The 19,603-nt window shown below is 48.0% G+C and overlaps 2 long non-coding RNA genes across 3 annotated transcripts in view; one reads left to right on the top strand and one right to left on the bottom strand.

Moving 5' to 3' along the window:
• LOC139059419 (uncharacterized) overlaps positions 1–13,901 on the bottom strand; it is a 33,574-nt gene extending 19,673 nt beyond the window's left edge. Inside the window, exons 1-2 of one of the 2 annotated variants that reach the window (XR_011514164.1) lie at positions 13,651–13,901; positions 12,090–12,239 (exon numbers count right to left, since the gene is read on the bottom strand). This is a non-coding gene — a long non-coding RNA (uncharacterized lncRNA). The remainder of the gene's footprint in view (positions 1–12,089; positions 12,240–13,650) is intronic. The other variant, XR_011514163.1, reaches the window with a different exon arrangement.
• Positions 13,902–14,111: 210 nt separating this feature from the next.
• LOC139059736 (uncharacterized) lies at positions 14,112–15,943 on the top strand. The gene is made up of 3 exons (XR_011514335.1): positions 14,112–14,417; positions 15,261–15,372; positions 15,555–15,943. It is a non-coding gene; the product is annotated as an uncharacterized lncRNA (long non-coding RNA).
• The last annotated feature ends 3,660 nt before the right edge of the window (positions 15,944–19,603 follow it).

The following is a 19,603-nucleotide window of genomic DNA, read 5'->3' as shown; positions in this document are numbered from 1 at the left end:
GCTAAGAACGAAGTCCATATACAAAAGCAACGCCAAATTCAATTCGAAGCTGGCAGCCGGGGCCGCCGCCATGTTTCACGCAAATTCCGCAAACCACACAAAGACGCTAATGCTAAATCTGAGAAATAGTGCGTGTACGCTATATGCAATGGGTCGTTTAGCGTTCTGCGCATGCGCAGTGATGTACGCTAAACTAAAACTGTCTATTATGCAGCACATTTTAGATGCTTGCTGGTTTTAAAGTCCGAAAGCTGAGATACAACAGCGTCACACACTATCACGTGAGGAAAACGAACCGCTGCATGCAGCAAGTAGCGTCAGCATAAGCACTAGATTACAATCGAACAGCTCTACAATGAAGACCACAATTAATTTGCCTGTGAAACAAAGAAACTTATGCGTCCCTGGCGGCTGATTTATGTTTATAAAACGAATGCCGCAGCAGTGCCGCCACTGCCCCGCGAAGATGTCACCAGGGTAAGCTGTGCCCTAGCGCTAACAGCAGTGTATTTGAAGAGCGTGCTGATATTACTAGTTCCGTTGCTCTGCCCCAGGATTCACTCACCTCATATGCTACTTGTAACGGACCAACGGCTGACGAATGCATGGATAGGCCGCGAATGTCAACGAAGGCGACCAAAAATTTTGTAGCAAGGGAGGCTTAGGGGCACTAGACAATCGGGGGCTTAGCTTTGCATGGTTCCTGCATTTGCTTGGAGAGCAAGCTGGGAACCTCAATGGAGCACAGCGTGGCTACAGTAGAACATGCTGTCAAGGATATTTTGCAGAGAAAGATTAGCGGTCTATTTCATTAAGTCTCTCTTGAATTCTTGTTAAAGATTTTCTTTTGTTGAAAGTGCTTAGCTATTGTGAGCAGTGAGCTGCGCAACCTTTAAAACAAAGTGACCTGCATAGCGAAGGATTTTGAAGGTGCGAGCACTTTGTTAAAAAGGCTTTGACAACATAGATACATTCAGAGCAGCGCTTTCTGCCCTTTAGCCCATGCAGAATTTGTAGGTCCTATTTGCGCCACCAGGATCTGCCAATGTACTGCAGTGAAGCCTTTAATATGTGTCCCAATGTCCAATGCTGCGGAGTTCAATATATCCATTTACTGTCTGAGCAAGTTTGATGTATGAAGTTTCATATACATGTAGTTCTCTTGGTGATTCACCACCTGTTATTTAAGCAATAATTCTATTTATAATTGTTTCATACAACAAGGTTCAATTGTAATGAATTATTGCTATATGACATTCTTCCCATTATTATAACTAGTACTCTCAAGCTTCGAACCTCCCAGCTTCCTCATACAGTTGGCCAATGTGACAGTACACCTGACACAACAAGCCATGTCGTACACTTACTCTGTGCATATTCACAGCCCATGCAAGCTTGTGCTGAAAGCTTGTTGCTGCTTGCAGAGGTAAACATTTCACTTGACTGTTGTAATGATCTCGCTGACTATGTGACAGAATAAACAGTTACTCCACAATAAAACATAGTATGAGGCCATTTTGTAAACACGAGTTTGAAGTAAAACTGTGCCATGCATCGTCGAAAAAGGAAAACAACATTACAGGGATGAGCATAGTTATCGTGGGCTTGTCTCTATAGCTTTTATGTCTTGCTTTGTCCACATTATGCTGCACAGTTTTAGTTGAAGCGGTTATTGGCTGGCAGACGTCTTCCCATCATGTTACTACGAGTTTTGATGAAAGCAGTCTTGGCTAGCCTCTCTAGCCCTGGTTCTCTGGCTTAGGTGCTGGTGCCTCCAGTAGTTCAGATTTGAATGGGTGCAAATTAATTTTCCCTCTCAGTGAAATCAGGGGAGGCGCTGCGATCGCCGAGGAGTGTAGACGTGCTCGCGTCGGCTCTGTGTTCGTGAAATGATTTTGCAGCATTTTCTTGCGAATTGTGGCCTAATTTTTACACCAGTCGATCCGTGAAGATACCAGGACTCCGTAGACGCCTCATTTTCAGGTGGAACACTCGATTTCCCTGTGCTACGGACATTTTCCTGTGCTGCGAACGTTTTTGTGAATCGCCCACGCCGCCGCCGCACGTGCACGCCGGGCGCACCGGATGTGCGGCGCGCACTTGAGCGAGTTCCGTATCGCCGATCAAGTTTCTCTGCCCCAGCAACGAGCATGGAGCTCGAAGTGGCCGCCGAGACGGGCTGGCGAACAACTCGCCTTCGCCAACCGGCGAAGCTGAGGGACGACTCTTCACCCCAAAATGACTCTACCCAAACCTCAAGCACTCGTTCTCGTTCCAAGACCAGGCCACCAGTCAAGGCACAAGTTCTAAAGGCTGGACGCATGCCTCCGCTACCTTCCAACCAAATCAAAATTATCATTCGCCCCAAGGGAGCCCTCAACATTGCCAAAATTGGTAGTCCTACCGTGACTACAGCCGTTCTCCAAGCCGCACAGCTCAGCCCAGCAGATATTCAGCAAGACACGGTGTGCCCCAACACCCAACAAAACATTGTCGTTGTAAGTACGCCAAGTCTGCAGAACGCCGACCGGTATGTCTGCATAAAATCAATTCAAGTCAATGGGGTCACGCACGATGTTAACGCGTATGAGACGGCCGCCGAGGACACCACGAAGGGAGTCATCTGCGGAATCCCCCTCTCCGATACCCCACAGCAAGTCAACGCCAATATCATCAATAGCCACAACCCCCTCGCACTAGCCGCAAAATGCATTGGAACAACAACCACCGTTGTTATCGCCTTCAGTGGCCCCGACGTGCCATATCTGGTCTGTTACGGAGCTACCTTAATCCCATGCTCATTATTCCGCAAGCAAATAGAAATTTGCTACCAATGCGGCCGCCTCGGACATCGCATGGATGTCTGCCCTTTTCCCAATAACAAGATCTGCAGAGGTTGTGGAGTCCGCAACCCACCTCCCGATCACACGTGTAACCCCAAATGGTCACTGTGCGGCGGCCCTCATCTTACAGCGGACAAATCGTGTACGGCTCGCTGCAAGACACCATACATTATTCGCAAGCGCGTTGGGGAACGCCGAGCTGCAATGCAAGCCACCCTTCAAGAAAGCGACTTCCCGCCCTTGAACTCCAAGCCCCGCTCCAGATCTCGGACTCCACCACGCTCGAGGCAACATTGTTCCCGGACCCCTTCACGTTCGAGACAGCGCCGTTCCCGATCCAGATCTACCTATACCCCACCCGCCAAGTCTCCTACTAACAAGGTGAGCTTTGCAGAAGCCCTTAAGGGCACCTCGCGAGAGGGTCGCAACACACCTTCTCCACAGTCCACGAGCACCAATGATAACGCAGAAATAGCTCACCTCAAAAAAGAAAATGCCATTATGCGCGACCTAATTCACAAGCTCTCGCAAGAGGTTCGCGATCTTAAACAATCCAAGACACCTGCTCCTACACCACCCACCAAAGCGTCCCACTCCTCTAGCCACGACGCTCTACTGACACCAGCCCCCAAAAAGCGGGCCCTCCAAGAGGGAGCCACAGGCCAAGTGCGCTCAGAGGTTAAGGACATGCTAGTCTCACTTCAAAGCACGATGACCGCACTCCAGAACGCAGTCAAATCCATGCAACATGCCGTTCTCGCACTGGCACAGCGCGTCACAAACATTGAAACCTACGTACAAACTCTCCCCGTGCCCGCTCATCCTACCCTCCAAACACCCCGCACTGCCCCTGACGGCATCCCCCAATCCCCATCATGGCCCACACTAACAGAGATACACTTATCTGGCAGTGGAACTGCCGAGGCTATCTCCGCAAACAGCCAGTAATCCGTCAACACCTTCGTACCCTCACCCGGCAACCGGACGTCATCATGATTCAGGAAACCCATATCGATTCGGTCACCCTCCCAGGTTACCAACCTTTCATCCCGATACATGCTTCTCGCCGCCTCTGCACTTTCGTCCACAAGAGAATCACCGCCATCGAACACAATCTCCACGACCGAAACATCGAACACCTTCTCGTTGAACTTATCCCCACCAGGAGATGTAAGGAAAGTATTTTTCTCCTTAACGTGTACAGCCATCCCTCTGCCAAAGTTCGAGGCCGTTTTCTCACCCTCTTCCAGAAGGCCCTTAACGTAGCTGGCACCAACCCCCTCGTTATTGGTGGAGACTTCAATCTCCCCCACACGGTATGGGGATATGGCTACTCGACGACGGCGGCTCAAAACCTTTGGAAAGACTCCCAAGACCTCGGCCTCACTTTCATTACAGACCCCACGTTCCCCACACGCCTCGGTAGCTCCACTTCCCGCGACACGACCCCCGACCTGACATTTACCAAGAACGTCACCAACGCTCAATGGAGCAACACACAACATGATCTCAGTAGTGACCATTCCATCATTGCCATACTTATCCCTCGGATAGCTGCAGTTACTGCCAAACCCCGTGAGTTTACTTGGGTTGACTGGGATGCATTTCGCAAGCATCGATCCGCTGACCAGCACGCGGAACGCATAGAGGACATTGATGCATGGACCCGAAATCTCCACTCCGATACCAATGTAGCCACGCGCACCGTTACAACCGATGCCCCCGTCGAGCGCATGGACAGTAGATTGGCCCATCTCCTCGCGGCTAAAACATCCATCCTATCCCGCTGGAAAGGGCAACGTCTCAACAGGCGCCTCCGCGCTAAAATAGCCCTCCTCAATAAGGAAATCGAAGCCCATTGCCTCACTCTGAGCCGTCAGCAGTGGACTGAACTGTGCAATACTGCTGACGGACAGATCCATTGTCCCTCTTCTTGGAAGCTTCTCAAACACCTCCTCGATAGCCAAGCCACCCGCTCTTCCCAACAAGATCGCCTCACTAAACTTCTCTATACAGAAAGGAAGAAACGGCCGCGCCCAAGTCTTAGACTACCTCACCAACAAGTATCTCCCCGTGGGCCCAGTGCAATCTCACGGCTCCTACACCGGGCCCCCAACCCCCCACTGGACGAAGACTTTAGTGTCGCTGAGATCCAAGCCACCCTGCATAAATTAAACAGCCGTTCTGCCCCTGGGCCCGATGGGGTCACTAACAAAGCCCTCCGTAATCTGGATGATGCCTCCATCACCCACCTGACAAATTATATCAATGACTGCTGGCGTAATGGTGCCATTCCGCCGGCCTGGAAAACAGCAAAGGTCATCCTTATTCCCAAACCTGGCAAACCTTCTAGCCTCGATCATCTTCGTCCCATCTCACTAACCTCATGCGTGGGAAAGGTTATGGAGCATGCCTTCCTCACGCAAATCAACACCCATCTGGAAGACACTGCAGCGTATCCTCACTCTGTCATTGGCTTCCGGGCCCACCTGTCGACCCAAGACGCCATGCTACAACTTAAGTACCATATACTAGAAGATAGAACACGTAGTACTAAAGCTATACTCGGCCTCGACCTCGAAAAAGCATTTGACAGCATAGCCCATTTCACCATTCTTGACCGCATCTCACGCCTTAATATCGGTGCGCGCGCTTATAACTACGTCAGAGACTTTCTTTCTAATCGCACGGCCTTCCTTTCGGTGGGGGATCTCCGCTCCGACGCCCAGACTTTGGGCAGCGCGGAAACCCCCCAGGGCTCCGTTATCTCCCCAATGCTTTTTAATCTTGTCATGATCGATCTTGCCAAGGAGTTGCAGCAAGTGGACGGTGTCACCCACACCATATACGCTGACGATATAACCATCTGGGCCCACAAAGGCAGTGACGGCGAAATAGAAACGGCGCTACAATCCGCCATTGAAACAGTCGAGACCTATATCCAAGGCACGGGGCTTCGCTGCTCCCCTGCAAAGTCCGAACTCCTTCTCTACAGGCCTACTCTCCGTGGCCGCCGTCCAAAATACTCCACCGCTAAACGCCATTACGAAGACATTGCGCTTCATCTCACGGATGGCAGCCCCATACCCCTCGTCACCAATATCCGTGTGCTCGGCTTGTTCATAGAGGCGAACGGAGCGAATGGCATGGCCCTCGCCAAAATCAAGAGAAATACAGCCAACACCATGAGACTTTTGAAGCGGGTCTCCAACCGCCGTGGGGGTATGAAAGAGGAGAATCTGCTCCGGTTAATCCAGTCGTTCGTAATTTGCCACATCACCTACGTTGCTGCGTATCTAAACTGGTACAAGGCTGAACAAACCAAGCTCAACATCCTCCTACGCGGTGTCTATAAACAAGCCCTCGGCCTCCCCGGTTGCACGAGCACTGACCTCCTCCTTCAACTAGGCGTCCATAACACACTGGACGAGCTCATCGAGGCCCAACGTCGCTCTCAGCTGGAGAGACTCACTCTCACAGCCACGGGTCGCCATATCCTCACCTCGCACGGCATCACCTACCACCATCAACACGGCCATAAGCACTAGATCCCCTCCACCATACGAGCTTGGATTCACGCCGATCCTATCCCCAGAAACATGCACCCCAAATACAACCACGCACGTCGCACAGCACGTGCCACGGTTCTCACCAAATCGCTTACTCGCCACGACGGTGTGAGTTTCGTCAACGCTGCCGAATATCCCCACGGTACCCGCTTTGCAGCCGTCACCACGCGTGAAGGGTCTCTCCAACATGCTATCAGCCTAGTAACCCCACGCGCTGAGGAAGCTGAAGAAGTGGCCATCGCGCTAGCCACCCTAGACCCAACATGCCATACCATCGTCTCTGACTCCCGCTCCGCCGTTATCAACTATATCAACGGCCGTATTTCACACCAAGCCTTGCGCATCTTGCAACAAGAGCCCCGCTCAACCGACCATCAGGTTACACTCGTCTGGCTCATGCAGGCACCGTCCACCCGCACCTCCCCAACCTCAACGAGGTTACCCACTCCCTAGCGCGAGGCCTAGTTGACTGCGCGGGAGAAGGGGAGGCTGCCCCCACCGGTAGGGATCGCCTGACACGCTACAATGATCTTGTGAAGTCCTTCTACTTAGAGCGTAGAACCTTCCCCGGCCCACACAACAAACTATCCCGAGCGCAGGCTACAACTTTCCGCCTGCTACAAACCAATACTTACCCCTCATTACAACTTTATAACAAGATTTACCCAGACATTTACCCCAATCCCACGTGCCATATCTGCAAGACACAGCCAGCCACACTTCCACACATGCTTTGGGACTGTAGGCACCAATACCCCGACACTAACCCCACGACCCTCTCGTCGAGATGGCACGCTGCCCTGCGTAGCCCCAACCTTGACGACCAACTCTGGGCGACCCAGCAGGCCTGCGAGGTGGCGAAGAGGCAACACCTCGACGTCCCCATGTGGGAGGCCTAGGCCCAGTCACCATCTCTTGCTGGTTTCAATAAAGTTTATTCAGTCAGTCAGTCAGTGAAATAATACCAACTTTCCCTGGTTACCGGGCTTCTACAATTCCTCCTGAGATGGACTTGTTCAACAGCTCTACCGAGTACTTTAAGTAGGCAGTGTATTCTATGTCGTAGGGCAAACAGAAAATTAGCATAAGCACTCTTGCTTTCAGGCTGCCATAGACTTCGAGTTAAAAGTGCAGTCCAGATCAACATGCCCGACCTTGATCCCTCCAGCCTATGTGCCAGCCTTCCCTATGAGCCAATACTTGTGCAGGTGAACATACCTTCTTTGTTCCATGCAAAACATTTTGTTAACTGTTTCCAGGAAAAAGTAGTTCAAGCATAAATGGCTAACACATGCTCTTCATACCAGGTTGCCATGGATAATGGAGACGATAGGAAAGTACAGGCCAGCGTCGCTGTCCCAGATCCATCTGGCAGCTTCTCTGTCTCTGTGTCCTAACTGCTGGTCTTCAATGGGAGTTGACACTGTCTCCTTCTATAGGGGCATTTTCTGACACGCTCTTCTATGGGAGAATGCCCCATTCATAAAAAGAAACAACAAAGATTGGACACGAAATGGTGCAGCTCAAAAAAAAATTACTTGTTGGGTTCGCCACCGGGCCATATGCGTCGGCGCTCGTGACTCGACAAAAAGCAGCCGCAGCGGCACGCGCAAGCTCAGGCTTCACATAGTTTTGCGCCCATCGCAAGAGAGGCACCTCACGGCTACATTCGGATATTGCCAGCGCACAATGAGGAAGTGCAGAAACATGCACGCTTGCAATCTCGGAGGGATGCGCATGCGTGCAAACTCGATACCATGGGTGCACAGCTAGAAGGGGAGAAGGGTCGTTTTGCCACACGCTCGCACACCCTGTAATATTTTGGGGGCAAGTGTACATACTAGACATATTGTCTGTAGTGCTTATTTTTGAAATGTGATATTTTGGGACATATAATACATATAATATGCATCTTGGCTTTGTTGCACATTAAGAATTTATTTTATAAGTACTATATAATTATCTGAAAAGATGAATGTTTCTTTAGATTTCACACATTTCTTTTGCTACATTGTAAATGTATATCCTGATAGATTAATGTTTCGTATGTTATATGTTTGCCGATAGGAGACTTACTGCTGCCATGCGAGGGCCTTCAGGCACATTAAAGCTGTATGTTGCAGCTTTTCGCCTGGAGGACAGCCAACAAAGTTTGTTGGAAATAAAACCATTTCTGGTACGACAAGTCGAAAATTCTACTTGAAGTCGCTGCCTCTAGACCCTTCATGCCAACCGCCATTTTGGCAAGGCTGTGTGATGTCTGGGAATAAGGCTGCTTCGATGGATTTCAAGACCAGATAGCAGCCTTCCTTCACACACTCTGGCACCAAAAAGGGCAGCACAGGTGTCAGTGTTACTTGTGCTACAATTCCTTCACTTGTGCTATAAATAGCAGCAGCAAACTGCCAAGATGCAAAAGCAAAACAATGAATGAGGGCCATAACGTATTTCCCAGCTCCTGAAATCAGTTCCAGTTTTTGCAGTAGACCAAAGCATGGCCTTCAAGATCAGCTTCGATTACCAGTGGGAACAGTTTCCGAGGCTGCCAATTCATTTCATCAAGACTCAGTGTTGCCACACTGCTTTTGATTCAAGTGTGAGAAAAAAAATTGAAGTGAACATTTTCTAACACATTGAATGCAGTCAAATTTTCTTTCTGTTATGCTTTCCTCTTATTTCAAAGCAAAAACAAACCCAAAAATCTAAGAAAACAAGAAGCAAAACAGAAATAAAAATATCTCAGTATAGGGCGAACATCATTGCACAGTGTTGTGAAACCAGATGTGCATGCCTGTGAGGGTGATGATTGAAGTGTGTGCACTATACATTCAGTGATGCTACAGGCACGCACTGTGCTGTTTGCATTTCATTTGATGGTGATAGTACATCCACACAATGTAGCCACAGGGACAAGTGAGCAGTCAAGTGAAGCTTTTTGAGATCATGTTTAGTTGGATCATGCAAATAAAATGCATTAATTAATCATATGCCATGGAAGAATCAAGCACAAGTACACAAATTACTGTGCATGACAGGAGTGGCTGCGAAGATGTATAAGGCTCACACAAAGGACGGACAGCAGACAAGGGACGATGATATTTAACTAATTTCGCCATGGAAAATGACTTCAAAGTTTGTGCATTAAGTACGAAGAAAATCCGAGGACACCTAAGCACTTCTTATGAGTTGTGAATACTTTAATGTCCAACTGAACGCCACTGAGCAGGCCGAGATATGAACTCCTCGCAGGCAAGCGGGCACGTTAAGACGCTTGGCATATATTGATTTAGCCTTACCGAGGCGCAGTTAGAACACACACAAGAGCTTGAGTAGACAAGGAACAGGTGGTAACACAGGCTTGCGAGAGGGAAGGTGATGTGTTGTCGTAGCAATGCACTCTCCCCTCGCGAAGTAGCGCAGCAGCAGATGTTCCCCTTCGCTCGCGTTCCTCTGCTGAGACACGAGCCAGCAAGTGCAAGCTAGTGTCATGAGCGCGCCTCGTGTGCTCACATGGTGTCACAGTCAACGGGAAATTAGGCACCGTTTTGCTGCTACAGATGCTGCCGGCTTTTTCACTGAAAGAACCATTTAACTCTTGCATTAAAAAAATCCTGTCACTGACCACATAATAAACAGCAATAAAGAAATTCCATTAAAAGTATTGCATCAAACCAGCTCAGAGCACAAAAAATTTACCAGAACTGTCAGGCTTGGCTGCTGAAAATTAATGTCTTGTAGCAAGGTTTAACGAGCACAAATGATATGCAAGAATACTCAGAATGATGCGAATGCTCAGATGCTAAGCGCTGCTCTTGTGCAGGAGCTTGGCAATGCAGCTGGCATAAATGCCAGTCTTCTGACTACTACACTGGTTTCATGAAAAGTAGGTTATTCTGGCAAGAGTATCACTGCAACATCACTGCACTACACTTTTACTTCACTGTGTCAGATAAACAAGTCAACAGACGTCTGAAGTGGTTCAACCACAATTCACAGCTGGAGAACAGGATAGCATCCATAGAATTTGGCGAGATTATTAGACAACAGGCAAAGGAGAGTGGACAAAAGTTGGAGGTGAAATAATAATAATAATATTTGGGGTTTTACGTGCCAAAACCACTTTCTGATTATGAGGCACGCCGTAGTGGAGGACTCCGGAAATTTTGACCACCTGGGGTTCTTTAACGTGCACCTAAATCTAAGCACACGGGTGTTTTAGCATTTCGCCCCCATCGAAATGCGGCCGCCGTGGCCGGGATTCGATCCCGCGACCTCGTGCTCAGCAGCCCAACACCATAGCCACTGAGCCACCACGGCGGGTGTTGGAGGTGAAAGCTGTTCTGTTTGACTGTGACGAGGTGTATTGGAGTCGTCAAGCAACAGGCAATAGCGATGGTGCTTCCTAGCGTGCCGATATTGTTCTGGCTTCAAGGCACATAATGGTGATTATTGCATTTTATAGTGTCCCATTCTTCTTTAGATGACAAAGTATTTAAATCTGTGTATTGGTTACATTTGCAGTGACGTCCAAAATCTAGATTTGTACTGGGCAAAGACAATACTTAAAAATTAAGCTCAGTGGTTTTACATGCCAAAATCACTAAATGATGATGAGGGATGCAATAGTGAGAAACTCTGGATTAATTCTGAGCGCCTGGGTTTAACGTGCACCCAATACATGGCGCACAGCATTTTTTGCATTTTGCCCCGATCGAAATGTGGCCGCAGGGGCTTGGATTTGATCCCACGGCCTTGGGTTTCGCAGCCAACACCAAAGCCACAGCACCAGTAACATTAAAACAAAGCAGTGATTTGATAAAGCGTGTAAGAGCACAACAGTTTTTAAGCATTGCTTCATGCTAAGGTCTAAGTCATAAGCTCGGTACCGTCACACAACAGCCACATTAACGAGATGAACAACGGGGATAAAATGCCAAATTAAGCTGCAAAATTATGAAGCAAAAGCCTTTGAAGCTGTGAAGTTCTTTAGGAACTTGGAAGGTGTGGACATTTGGACATGCAAAGGATGCAGTCTTTGGAAACAACTTGCCAAGTTAATTAGTTGTTTTTTACCAAAGCAATATTTCATCACAAAGCAAATAGCTATAATTTAAATATGCTCCAAGATTGAATGCCCTATGATAAAAATTTCTATTGCATTTTTAGCAAGTTATATGGAGCAACCAAAGGTAAGAGACATTTGATGCTAGTGTTCAATAAATTTCAGTTATTAGAAAGCCCTCGTCCTGTGCCCTTCTGTGTGTCTTCCGTTATTTCCGCACTGATTAGTAAGTATGACGCTAGTGACTGCCATAGAATACGTGAAGGCCGAGAAAATAGCAATGGCAATGAAGAGCTATTGCTTGAACAACGACAAAAAAAGCTTAGGTGTAGTGACAAAGCAGAAAGGAGAACATGAACGAAAAGTATGTGCGAAGTCATACATGACAAGAGAAACCCAGCAGGCAAGATGTGGTGAGCAGGGGGGTGGGGAGAAGTATTCCGTAAGAGCCGACCTAGTGGACTGCCCATTTTGGCCGCTACTGATTGGCTAGGGCTGCTGGTCTCCTCCTCTCACAGCTGAATCCAATCAGCAGTGGCCGAAATGGACAGCCCACTAGGTGTACTCTTACAGAATACCCCCCCCGCAGGAGAAAATGATGAGATGGATTCTTGCCTTGTGAAGTGCAGCAACTGTTTTTTTTTTTTCTGTTCAGAGCGAACGTGAGTGAGACTGGAGATGTAAAGGCTTTGATGTGGAGATAAGCTGTGGTCTGGGATGAAGCACAATATTGGTTTCCAGCTGTGGATGAATTTCCAGGAGACCCTGCAGATAAAAGTTTTTTTAGCAATTAATAATTCACGTATCTGGCGAAGGAAATCATTACAGTGAACATGCGGCATAAGCAATAGATAGCCAGGCACATATAGCAAAAGACAGTGCCACTGTAGAGGAATGGCGACAGGGAAGAGCAACAAAAAGTGATCAAGCATGTGCAGGGAGAAGGGTACAGAAAAAGTACAAGGGATCACACAAAGGAGATCAGTTTGACAGTGACAAGAGCAGCACTTATGAGCGCAAATTTCAGAAGAAAGTAGCAAATTAATTGGGTCATCAGTTGCCAAAGAGCAAGCATTTTCTGTCACGAATGCTACTGATGCCAAGCATCAGTCCTGGCGCTGTTAAAGAAGTGAACGCGCAGTTGTGGCAAGGGATAGCAGCAGCAGGTGTCTCATAAAAATGGCAGTAATAGGCTGGTACACTTGGCTACAGTGAGCCAAGTGTACCAGCCTGTGCTTCTGGAAATCTGTGACCTATGTCGAGTTGAAATGTACTGCTAAAGTGGGTGTACGTCGGAAAGACTTTCTCGCCCGTGCGGCGCTCGTGCCGAGTTGGTGATGGCGGATTATTGATTTAATGAGCCATCTTTCGTCACATTAAAGATGTTTTGTGTCTCTTCCAGGGCGAGAAGTAGGGGCCATAGTGTAGACCACTGGCATATCCCCTTCGATATAAATAAAGGTTCTTCAGCAAAACCATGTGCAATAAATCGGTAAGCGGGAGCCGCAGAGCTAGCGAAGCAGGCACGTCGGACGTAGTACATTTAAATTAAAGTATGGGGTTTTACGCGCCAAAACCACTTTCTGATTATGAGGCACGCTGTAGTGGAGGACTCCGTAAATTTCGACCACCTGGGGTTCTTTAACGTGCACCTAAATCTAAGCACACGGGTGTTTTCGCATTTCGCCCCCATCGAAATGCGGCCGCCGTGGCCAGGATCGGACGTACATTTAGGCAGATCGTCATTGTAAGCTCAGGAGCTCTCGTGAGGGCTCGGTTTGCCGGTGACGTATACCGTCCTATCGCAGTACTGGTGAAAATCCATTATATCGTCGGGACGAAAAAAGCACCCCGCCACTTCTATAACACCAGTCGGAACACTGCGGCCGCCATCACCTTTTAGAGTGGTCTACGACCATAAATTGCATAACGACTTTCGCTTTTCCTAGCTACAGGGTGCTAAATATGTTTCAACATGCAGACATGCATGTTCACGCGAATCTCTTGAAGGGTACAGTATGCACTGACAACCAACGCATGATGGACACGGCGAAATGCAATGGCATTAAAGTTGTCCGATTGATCCTCGATATCACAGGTTCACTGATCAATGATTCACTGATCCCGTCGCCCGTTACGCATGTTACCGTTGCGACAAAAAGTGCAACAAACCTACCAGCAACATCCACGGAGACGCAGGAGGAGAACTTGTGGACGACGCACGGCACGCACGGCTTCGTCAAGAACACAGACATCGACGTGCGTGAAGGAATCGCCAGCCGACACATGGCAGAATGCCGGCTCGCCTAGGGACAAACGCATACAAAACGAGCAAAGAAACTTCTCCTCCGTGGTACCTAGGCAAAGGGAGAAACTTAGGGCGCAAACGCCCCCAGATTTTCTCTCTCGCAGCTGGCGATTCCGCAAATGACCGTCTCGTGCGCCCCTAGTAGCATCACCTCGGGATGCGTTCGTTAGTTCCAACATTTCCCGGTAGAGGCGTCGTAATAAGCGCAATTTTATCTTACAAACTTTCTCTTACAATTACCGAAGCATTTTCTTTTACATAAAAACAGGGCAAAATTATCATTGCTAATTAGATATTGTACTCTTTGTTAGTAAGTTTATTGTTTCTTCGCCATTATGAACGCAAATAGCGTTCAGCATCATCGATCTTTCACGTGACCTCTGGCCTGGATTTAAAATTTTTACCGGTATTTCCGAGTGCACGGCGGCACGGATTCATTCGTTGGTACACTCAGGACTGGTTGCTTCTTTGTTTCTAAAACTAGTTTCTTGCGCTTCTATGTAACTTGGGGTGAAGTTACGTGTTTGCAAGCGGACATGTAAGCCCGGCAGTTGGGTTTCGGTCGTGAGCCATTCGGAACAGGTCTGCATCGAAACGGGAGCTGGATTTTGCTGCGGCTGACAACGGCAATAACGGTGAGTCGTTTAACACCGCTGCTTCAATCGTTATATAATATCCGTCTCATTATCTTCCAGGCGGGCACAAGTTAACGAACTAGATCCTGCATTACATATGGGCAGTGAGGATCTCAGTTGCTGTTTCCTAAATAAACCTTTACTTGCGAGGCTGTCGTTTGGTTTACACACACAACCAGGAAAGAAAGAGCGATATCGGAACGCGCGTCTCATTTTTCATGTTATTGTAGCCGTGGTTGTAGGTGACTGAGTAGCCTTATCAATATACATATTAAACTTTTTTTTCGAGTCGGCCGGCAACGTCTTTCGTCCACAAAACCGAATAATCCTTTGGTAAAATGAAGTGAAAGTACAGAATTTAATGTATTAAACAGTTGCAAGCATGATAATTCACCCATATTTCGTACTTGTTGGTTCCAAATGTTCTTGCTGCTCAGATTGGTTTACCGTAGGGCATTTATTTTTGCAGTAGTGAAGCGGTGCATCACGTTCGTGGAGAAAAATAATGCATCAGTTCTAATAGCTTCATGACTTTCATGCATTTGCTTGAGTAACTAGCAGTGTGATAACTTCTAGAGCATAAATGAACCCACAAATGTTCTCATTTGTGATCTTAATAGTACTTGCGCTGTTGACATGCATTGTAGTTAGGCAGACATCAATTTTATGGGCAATAGCAATATTTATTTAAGATGCTGCTTAAGCACCCTAGAATAGACAGTGTACATTTGCATGTGTTCTGTAGTCGCAAATCATTACAACATATATGTCACACCTTTTTGCATTTCATATTGCAAAACTTTGCTTTTTCAATTTCTGATTCAGTCAAAATTTCTGTTCCAGACATGCAGTAATGAGGACGGCACCAGTATAAGGCAACACACTCCACGCACTAAACAGAAGCTGCTGCCTGCTACGACAAGGTCATTGTGTGGACATTGGCTACTACTACAAGGTAAACAACATATGGTTCAGAAATAAATATGTTTGATCTATGCTGTATTGGCTTGCTGTTTGCAGCAGATATGAATGTTTGTTCATATATATGGTTCAGTATAATTGGTTCGAACATATAAAACCCACATAAATTTGGCTAATCTGTGCTGTATCTCACGTGTCACCGTTTTGCCCCAACAGAGTCTATGCCAAACACATCTTGGTCATCACAGGAGCTCCTATCTGCACCAACAGGAAGGGGCTGGAGCCGAATTTGCAAGGCTTTTACACCAAGATCAAAGAAGCACATGCACAAGAATATGGATGAGATATCAAGTCTGCAAAGGACTGTGTTAAGACTGCAAAGAGCTTCAGCCACCATTCCACCAGCACGGACATTTGGCTGAGTCATCCAAGTAACTCAAAAAGGACTTTCTAGAAATTCTTCGTCTTCAGATGCACCTGCAACATCTGACCAAGCACGGACGACGCTGGCCAAAAGATTGAGTTTCATCAGTTCGTCCTTAATCAGCTTCCAAGCCATGTTAATTCCGTTTGTGCGAAGTGTAATTTTTCTTCTATAAATGCAAGCTTTCTCATTGCCCATTTTTGTTAGAGGTTATTCATCCTCATCCAAATATAAAGGTCAACCTTTATATTTGGATATTTCGCTGATACTTAATACCAGTCACTGTCTAGCAGCCTAACATATCTGTAGCAGTATCTTCTAGTGTATGTTGTCATGCGCAATTACTCTCCTGAAATAGCTGATGCAGCATCGGCATGCGTCTTGCATTAACCTATGCACATGTGCTATGCACCATTTTACTTTTCTTGGTGTTTTTAGCCTTCAATGCTTGCAGAGCAGAGTGGCTTCTCTCTTGAATGCAAGCTTTCTCATTTTCCATATTCCTAGTCTCGTTGATGATTGCTCCTCTTCCTTGATAGCCTGTGTCTTTGTGCAAGCTACAGTGAAGTGATTGATTGCAGAATCTGGTTTTGCTGCCACACTTGGTTGTGGTAACTGTGTTACAGATGTGGGGGCCTGGTCAGTTGCATTGGTAAGCAGTCCCTCGAGGTAAGCATTTGCTCCTGCAGTCCGCAAAGCGACATAGACTCCCAGTATACACACACCGTAACTGGTGCGCCCCGTTCGTTCTGGCCTGCTGCAGCCATGGGCAAATTGTGCTTGTGGCCTACCTCGGCCATGATTTGCTCAAAACGGAGACCAGCATATGTGCTTACATGGTTCGAAGTGTATGAAGTTGATAGCCATATGGGTGGAAAGGCCCGCAAGAATGGCTGCCGAAGGTGATGCCCACAAAAGCGACTTGTCCACATTGCGACAAAGTGGGACACAAAGTGTGAGCCACACATAGCGGCCCCCGAAAGAAAATAAATGTGCAGGTTGGAAAGGAGTTAACGCTAAAATGCCGGGTAGTCCATGTCGCTGTGTTGGTTGCGGCAGCAGATGCCTGCGTCACCTGATTGCTTCGCAATGGAAGTTGCTCATCTTCAACGGCAACTGTTGGTTCAAACAGGTGCAAGGCTCTGTCCAATCTGTTTGTACGGCAGGTTGTCGCTCGTTACCAGACCACCACATGTGACAAAGGCAAGCATTATGCCTGTAAGATGGTTCGTAGCCAATGTATAATGTATTGTCTGAACCTCAAGCGGTGACTGATTGCCGTTTAATTTTGCTGTTATGTCACTTGGTTACGGTCGCAGTTTTATGTTTTTCGAATATTGCTGCCTGGTCGGTTGCACTGGGAAGCAGCCTCTCGAAGTAAGAATTTGATCCTGCAGTCTGCACAGCGACATAGACTCCCAATTTACGCACACCGTGATTCGTGCTCCCCGTTCACCCTTTCCTGCTGCAGCCATGGGCAAATTGTGCCTCTGGCCTTTCTCGGCCGCGATTAGGCATGAACGGAGACCAGCATAAGTGCTTACATGGTCGGACGTGTATGAAGTTGGGTGGAAAGGCCCGCAAAAGTGGCCGATGAAGGTGATGCCCACGAAAGCGACTTGTCCATATTGAGACAATGTGGGACACCAAGTGTGAGCCACACATTAGCGGCCTCCAAAAGAAAAGAAACATGCAGGCTGGAAAGGAGTCAATGCTAAAATGATGGGTAGTCCATGTCGCTGTGTAGGCTGCGGCAGCAGATGCCTGCGTCACTCGACTGCTTTGCACTGCAAGTTGCTCATCTTTAACAGCGACTGTCGCCGCAAACAGGTGGGACACTCTGTCCAATCTGTTTCTGCTGCTGGTTGTTGCTCGTTAGTAGACCACCACGTGCGACGAAGTCGGGCACTACGCCTGTAGGTAGGCAGCTCAATGTACCCTAAGAGACCCGTGTATGTGAATGCTCACTGTTGCCATATGGTTCGTCGCCAATGTATGATGTATTGTCTGAACCTCATGCGGTGACTGATTGCTGTTTAATTTTGCTGTTATGTCACTTGATTATGGTCGCAGTGTTATGTTTTTCGAATATTGCGGCCTGGTCGGTTGAACTGGGAAGCAGCCTCTCGAAGTAAGAATTTGATCCTGCAGTCTGCACAGCGACATAGACTCCCAATTTACGCACACCGTGATTCGTGCTCCCCATTCACCCTTTCCTGCTGCAGCCATGGGCAAATTGTGCCTCTGGCCTTTCTCGGCCGCGATTAGGCATGAACGGAGACCAGCATAAGTGCTTACATGGTCGGACCTGTATGAAGTTGGGTGGAAAGGCCCGCAAAAGTGGCTGATGAAGGTGATGCCCACGAAAGCGACTTGTCCATATTGAGACAATGTGGGACACCAAGTGTGAGCCACACATTAGCGGCCTCCAAAAGAAAGAAACATGCAGGCTGGAAAGGTGTCAATGCTAAAATGATGGGTAGTCCATGTCACTGTGTAGGCTGCGGCAGCAGATGCCTGCGTCACCCGACTGCTTTGCACTGCAAATTGCTCATCTTTAACAGCGACTGTCGCCGCAAACAGGTGGGACACTCTGTCCAATCTGTTTCTGCTGCTGGTTGTTGCTCGTTAGTAGACCACCACGTGCGACGAAGTCGGGCACTACGCCTGTAGGTAGGCAGCTCAATGTACCCTAAGAGACCCGTGTATGTGAATGCTCACTGTTGCCATATAGTTCGTCGCCAATGTATAACGTATTGTCTGAACCTCATGCGGTGACTGATTGCTGTTTAATTTTGCTGTTATGTCACTTGGTTATGGTCGCAGTGTTATGTTTTTAGAATATTGCGGCCTGGTAGGTTGCACTGGGAAGCAGTCTCTCGAAGTAAGCATTCGCTCCTGCAGCCTGCACAGCGACATAGACTCCCAATTTTCATGCACCGTGATTCGTGCTCCCCGTTCGCGCTTTCCTGCTGCAGCAATGGGCATATTGTGCCTCTGGCCTTTCTCGGCCGCGATTAGGCATGAACGGAGACCAGCATACGTGCTTACATAGTCCGATGCGTATGAAGTTGATAGCTACATGGGTGGAAAGGCCCGCAAAAGTAGCTGATGGAGGCGATGCCCACGAAAGCGACTTGTCCATAGCGAGACAATGTGAGACACCAAGTGTGAGCCACACATTAGCGGCCCCCGAAAGAAAAGAAACGTGCAGGTTGGAAAGGAGTGAACGGCTAAAATCTGGGGTAGCCCATGTCGCTGTGTAGGCTCCGGCAGCAGATGCCTGCGTCTCCCGATTGCTTCGCAATGCAATTTGGGCATTTTTAACGGCGACTGTCGCTGCAAATAAGTGGCACACTCTGTCCAATATTTTTCCGCTGCTGGTTCTTGCTCGTTAACCTGACCACCACGTGCGACGACGACGGTGAGCCGTTTACGAGCTCGCGTCAATGATTCCAGCGTATCTCGACATGCAAATTTTATTTCTGCTATTGCACGAGAATGTACACTGCTTGTCTTCTGCCAATAAAGTCGCGCGTTCTGTTCACTCACTTGTGGCTTGTTTGTATGGGCGTCAGTAGAGGCTCTTGGCAATTAGAACGCACCAGCTGAGCGGCAGCGAAGGCATTGAGGCATGCCGCATAGCCTGCAGGGCAAGCACGGCACGTACCAGCGTACGCGACCGGCAAAAAACGGCCATATTGAATTTTGCGCTAAAAAAAAAAGTTTGCACTTCCGCTTCCGGATTGAGCAACGTCATCTGGCGTCCCCGAAAGTTAGTTCCATGCGCTGCCGCTGCTTATTTTCGAACCACTGCCAAAGGTACAGTTTCCCTTCTCTA

The sequence above is a fragment of the Dermacentor albipictus genome, chromosome 4 (genome assembly GCF_038994185.2).
Source record: "Dermacentor albipictus isolate Rhodes 1998 colony chromosome 4, USDA_Dalb.pri_finalv2, whole genome shotgun sequence".
NCBI classification, from domain to species: domain Eukaryota; kingdom Metazoa; phylum Arthropoda; class Arachnida; order Ixodida; family Ixodidae; genus Dermacentor; species Dermacentor albipictus.
This window is presented reverse-complemented; position numbering and strand designations above follow the sequence as displayed.